This window comes from Panthera tigris, chromosome C1 (assembly GCF_018350195.1).
Source record: "Panthera tigris isolate Pti1 chromosome C1, P.tigris_Pti1_mat1.1, whole genome shotgun sequence".
NCBI lineage: Eukaryota > Metazoa > Chordata > Mammalia > Carnivora > Felidae > Panthera > Panthera tigris.
Genome location: NC_056667.1, coordinates 86,051,044 through 86,057,254, shown reverse-complemented (window position 1 = coordinate 86,057,254; position 6,211 = coordinate 86,051,044). Strand labels below are relative to the sequence as shown.

General features: G+C 36.9%; 1 non-coding gene across 1 annotated transcript; it reads left to right on the top strand.

The window, feature by feature from the left end:
* Positions 1-3,823: 3,823 nt before the first annotated feature.
* Positions 3,824-3,950, top strand: LOC122241766. Its single transcript, XR_006221989.1, has one exon. It is a non-coding gene; the product is annotated as a small nucleolar RNA SNORA40 (small nucleolar RNA).
* The last annotated feature ends 2,261 nt before the right edge of the window (positions 3,951-6,211 follow it).

Genomic DNA, 6,211 nt, shown 5'->3' with positions numbered 1-6,211 from the left:
CACATACACTTATTTTGCCCACAGGTCAAGAATCTTTGTATTTACTGGGGTCTTCTGATTCTGAGTCTCTCACAAGGCTGCAGTCACCTTAAATTTTTTTTTTAATGTTTATTTATTTGTGAGAGAGAGACAGACAGACAGACAGAGTGTGAGCAGGGGAGGGGCAGAGAGAAAGGGAGACACAGAATCTGAAGCAGGCTCCAGGCTCTGAGTTGTCAGCACAGAGCCTGATGCGGGGCTCAAACTCATGAGCTGCAAGATCATGACCTAAGCCAAAGTCAGACGCTTAACCAACTGAGCCACCCAGGTGCCCCAAGGCTGCAGTCATCTTAAACTAATGTCCGTTAAAGATGGAGCTGTCCCAAGCTCATTCCAGCTGTTGCTGGCAGCATTCACTTCCTACCTAGCTGTTGGACTGAAGCTTGAGTTCCTTAGTTTGCAGTCATAAGGCCTCTCCATACGATAGGCCACAAGACAGCTTCATAAGAGTAAGCAATCAAGAAGGTAAGAGTGCCAGCAAAACAGATTTCAGTTTTTACAACCCAATCTTTGAAGTCACGTCCTATCACTTTTGCCACATTCTCAAGATTTGAAGCAAGTCACTAGATGCAGCACACACACAAAGGAAAGTGGTAGATTACACAAAGGCGGGACTATCAGAACAACTAGCACCCTCAAACACTACTGATTGGAGTATAAATTGTAACAATCATCTTGGAAAAAGGTTTGGTAGTATTTACTCAAGTTGAATATACATATAACTTCTGACCCAGCAATTCTATGTATCCATGTGCTCATTCAAAGAAAGTAAAAAGAAAAAAAAAAAAAAAGTTCATAGCCACACTGCCCATGATAGCCAAGGCAATTCAAATCTCAATTAGGAAAATGTAGAAATAAATTATATCCTATTTTTACAATGAAAGTCAGCACAACAATGAGAATGAGTAAGTTACAACTATATCCAACAATATGGACCAATCTCTCAAATGTAACTTGAATGATACACTAGATACTCAAAGGAGAATACTGCACAATTCCATTTTTATAAAATGCAAGCCAAAGTAATCTATGGTATTAAAAGTCAGAATAGGTTTTCTCTGGAGTAGTGACTGGAAGGGGGCACAAAGGGGCTTCTAGGACTTTCTCAAAAACTTTCAATAATTTTCTATCTCCTTCAGAACTTACTGAACTACAAGACCCTGCACTATCTGTCCTCTAATCCCCCCACCCCACTATTTCTCTGTCTTCATCTACTATTCTCCTGGCTCACTACTGGAGTTTCCTTGAAAACTCCAACCGTGTTTCAACATGAAGGCATTTTGCCTTATTGCTGCTATGCATGGAAAATTCTTCTCTCAGATTTTGGGATGCCTCATATGCTCATCCTTTTTCAGGCTTTGTTCAAATGTAAGCTCATCAGCGAGGCCTTCCCTAATTATATAAAGTTGTCTTGTCTTTAACCTACTTTATTTTCACTATGCAGTTATCAATATCTGGTATATAATACATTTATTTGTCTAATATCTATCCTCTTCTACTAGAGTGTAAAGTTCATGAGCAGGGACTTTTTTTTTCACTGCTGATTCCATGGAATCTAGAACAGTGCCTTACATGTAGTAGCCACTCTTTAATTATTTGTTAAATGAATAAAGACACCAGGAATCCCAGGAAAGAGAAGAAGGAGGATCACAAAAACTGAAACAGAATCAATACAGACAGGGACCAAAGAAAATTACATACCACAAAGAGGCTACCCATTTCGGCTAATGAAAAGAAAGAAGCTAGTAATCCACGTTCAATATCTTAAGACCAAGAGATATGGATGAGGTAATACCCACTTGATGCAGGTGTAATATCCCATAAGTCCATTCTGAGAAAGATGGAAACAAGTACCAATCTCAATACTTTTTTATGGCAAGAGTTTTCCCTGTAAGATATACATTTGGGTCTTGCATCAGGGTAGTCCTAAAGATACCACACTCAAGCTTCCTGAGTGTTTTTTATGTCAACAGAGTTCATTTCCTCTAATAGATGACTAACGTAATGTTCCACAGATATCTAAAAAAAAAGGAATTTATGTAAACAGAGCACAATGAAATCAGCTACAGAATCAGACTTTCAAAGAGCTTATAGTACATTTAAAAATGTTTAATTGATTTTTGTAGCCATTAGGGTAAGACTGCTGTTTGTTCCTAACTACTGTTAAGATTATTGCTATGGTAAATGAACTGATCTACTGAAAGGGGCAGCTTTTAATCAGTTGCCACTATATTGATCACAAATAGAAATGATATGACAAATGTTCCCAATGAACATTTAGTTCATATTTCTTTTTTTCCACATTTCCATTTTTCTTAGGTCATTTGACTCAGAGAGCAGCTCATATGCCCACATAAGTAGTCTTCCTTTACGTTTTCCATTATTTGTACTCTGTGTAAATGTTTTATCTTCTTCACTGTCTCTATGGATTAATGACCATTTAAAATATCAAGTTTAAATGTGGTTTGTGTCTTGAGTATTCAAGTCCTAAAAGAATGGTGAACCCAATGCAATATAAGTCAATATTTAATACGCATACATCCTGTAGTAAAAAGATACAATCCAATTTGGTTATTAGCACTTTAGGATAGCATCTGTCTTCTAATTGCATTTTTAATGGTAGTTGGTCATGCATTTCAACATCTGGGAGAACCTAAGAGATGGTGTCAAGAGATATGGAGTGAATGGTACACAACAACATATTAGCTTAGTATAAATACCCCCATACAACCAGAAGGATATGGCACTTCAATCTGACATTCAAACTTCTTTTGAGGAAATCATAATGTATATTTAGGTGAGGCACAGAAAATTATGTATTTATCTATAATCTAGCTGTTTACATGTATTTCAAGGAGTGCCTAAGTCCGTGTTTATTTAATATAACCTTATATTTAAAAAATCAAGAAAGAGGGGTGCCCGAGTGGCTCAGTCAGTTAAGAGTCCAGCTCTGGATTTCAGTTCGGGTCATGATCTCATGGATTGTGAGATTGAGCACTGAGTTGGACTCTGGGCTGACAGTTAACATGTTAAATTCAAATAAACTTATGGATTAATTATATAAAAATATAGCAAATAAGTGTCATTAGGAAAAAGGGTGAAGAGGCTCCTATATTAGCTACATGGGAAAAAGTACTGATCTTGTTTATTTTTTCTTTTCCAAATTATTAAACTTATAAGGCTACTAATGGAAAATAACAAATATATACAACTCAATTTGATCTTTCATTACTGAATCAACTTGAATTTTAGGCCAGTAATTTCCTAAGATAAGAAAACTCTTTTTTAATAAAATTCACATAATACTCTTTTCTCAAGAAATTCATGTCTTTTCTCAAAATAAACAAACTTACTTCTTATATTACCAACACTCTTTTATACTTTATATACCCATTCATTATTTTAGTTGGGAATCTAATACGCACCTCATCTATTTAATTTTTATGCTTGCCGTACTCCTCATGTTTTTGTGCCATCATGGTACCCAGAAACTACCCAAAGATCCTTATCTTAAGTCTCCAACAACTGAAGCATTCCTTGTTTTCAAACTGCTATTTTCTTCACCTTGCTCCCCCTCACTGTTTAAGGGCCATGTTTGCCTTAATGATTCCAGCTGAGGAAATGCAGGCCAACTACTTGGGCTAATATATACTAACACAACAATAAATCAACCATTGGAACCTAATCATTCCCTGTGTACCAACTCAATGAAAGTTAATTCAAAAACTGCAATTTGGTGGGTCTGCCAACAAAATGATAGTGAATTAAGAAAGATGTTAGGAATCACACTTGTGCTTGTTTTTGTTCAGTTTTTTGGACAAAGACTTAGACAAGTACAGAAAATGAATCCTCTTTTGCAACCCAAAACTCATGGCTCAGTATGAGTTTTGATACATGTAAGAAGTAATAAGATCCCTCAGCCAACTACAGTGATGGTGGGAGTTTGATAAACTTGAAGGTTGGTTTCAGGACTATAGAATGACTAAAAGCACAGGATATAAGGGAAATCTCAGCTATGGTGAGTTAGTATTCTAATTTTAACGTTGACATGAAATAAAGGCGCCTTCTTGTTTTAGAAAAAGAAAAAAGGCAAGAAGGTATTAGGGATTTGAATGGACGCTGTCCTCCAGCACAATAAAATCCCACGATATGGGTATGTTCTACCACTTCTGTCCTCACATGAAGGTGGTTGTGGAACCATATACTCTACTCACAGGTCAAATGTGCTGCTACAACCAGAAAAAAAATCTCCAGGGTAGTCTCAGGTGTTAACAATGATCAGCCTTTAGTGGTACAGTTTAGAGCTGTGTGGATTTGAGAGGGTGGAAACAGCACTGCTCCAAAAAGGAACAGTGGCAGGAATCAAGAACAATCTCACCAGTATCTTCCCACACCCAAGTCTTCACAAGTAGGAATGGGTCACAGTTAACCTAATGCATCATCATTATTATTCAACTGAATCATCATCATCTTTACCCAAAAACATTTACTGAGTCCTCTGTGCAAACCTTTGGGTGGAAGAAGATAAAAGAATATATAAAGAGTATAGGCCTTCTAGAAACTTACTAGCAAAATAAGGTTAAAAATAATTACAAAAGAATAGATGAGGGGCACCTGGCTGGCTCAGTCGGTTAAGCAACAGACTCCTGATTTTGGCCCAGGTCACGATTTCACAGTTCATGAGATTAGTGCCTACTTGGGATTCTCTCTCTTCCTCTCTCCCTGCCCCCACCCTGCTTGTGCTGGTGTGCACTCACACTCACTCTCCCTCAAAACAAATAAACTTTAAAAAAGATAAGTAAATATCAGCATGAGATAAATGTATGTAACCTGGGTGTTATTAATTCACAGACATTTTAGCAACAATGAACCTTAGATATTCTTCAGTCTAGCCTGATTATTGAGTCACAGAGAGGTTAAGTGGGTTATCCCATGGTGCATGATTTAAAACTGGCACCAAAACTCCCCATATTGACTCCAAGTGCTGAAATTAATTAAAGAAAGTAACTTGGTCAATATAAAGCCAAGACAGGAAAAGAAGTCACTATTGCTCTTAATACATTCACCATTTTATGTTATAATTTCCAAAGTCAATTGCAGTAGGTGGATCTGTGTTCATCCTGTGAAAATAATATTCAACAGATTCAAAATGCGCCCCTCATTTTGCTGCTGTCAGGTTTCATGATGACCAGCAGCAGGAAATCATAAGTTCTGAACTACTATGATCCATTTTACTGATCAGAGCATCCAGTTATCATGTAATAAGGTTCTGAAGCAATCTGCCTCTGCTATTTATTCTTCATTTATTAAATGACTTGGGAGAATTCACATATTAGTATTTGTGAAGAAAGGCTAAAAAATTAAATGCCTATTTTAGTCAGCTTTGAAATGAGCAATCTTGCTTATGAGAAATATTATATTCTTATTTAAAGTAGATACCATAGAAGGAAACAGTCAGTTCTTAGATAAAGAGAATAGGGAAGCCACGTTGTAAGAATGTCACTAAAATATTTTAAAAGTCATTTTTCTTAGTGCCCAGAGGGTAATTCGAGAAAAAAAAAAAGATAAAAAGTGACTTCTCAGGTAAGTAAATGAAAAATGCATTCACTGTCACCATACTGTTGATTTTGTCCCAATTAAAATCCCCAAGTATATACACCACCTCAGAGTCACCAAGGTTACCCTTTGAACACCTTAAGAAAGACATACACACACACACACACACACACACACACACACACAAAATTGACACATAAGAAGTATTTATCTCCTCCAAAGGACAATAGGAACCAAGTAGATTTTTGTTCATTAAGAAATGTTCAGGGGCACCTGGGTGGCTCAGTTGGTTGGGTGTCCAACTTCAGCTCAGGTCATGATCTCACAGTCCGTGAGTTTGAGCCCCGCGTCGGGCTCTGTGCTGACAGCTCAGAGCCTGGAGCCTGCTTCGGATTCTGTGTCTCCCTTTCTCCCTGCCCCTCCCTGCCTCTCTCTCTCAAAAAAATAAACATTTAAAAAAAAAAGAAATGTTCAAAACTCAAAAAAAAAAGTTTAAAGCTCATACATTATCAACATGGATAGCAGTAGCAGGCAGATTAGAGAAATGAATAAGAATAAAATCACAAAGCACCCAAAAAAAAAAATATGAGGTAGTAAAAATAGGAGGTGATAAAAA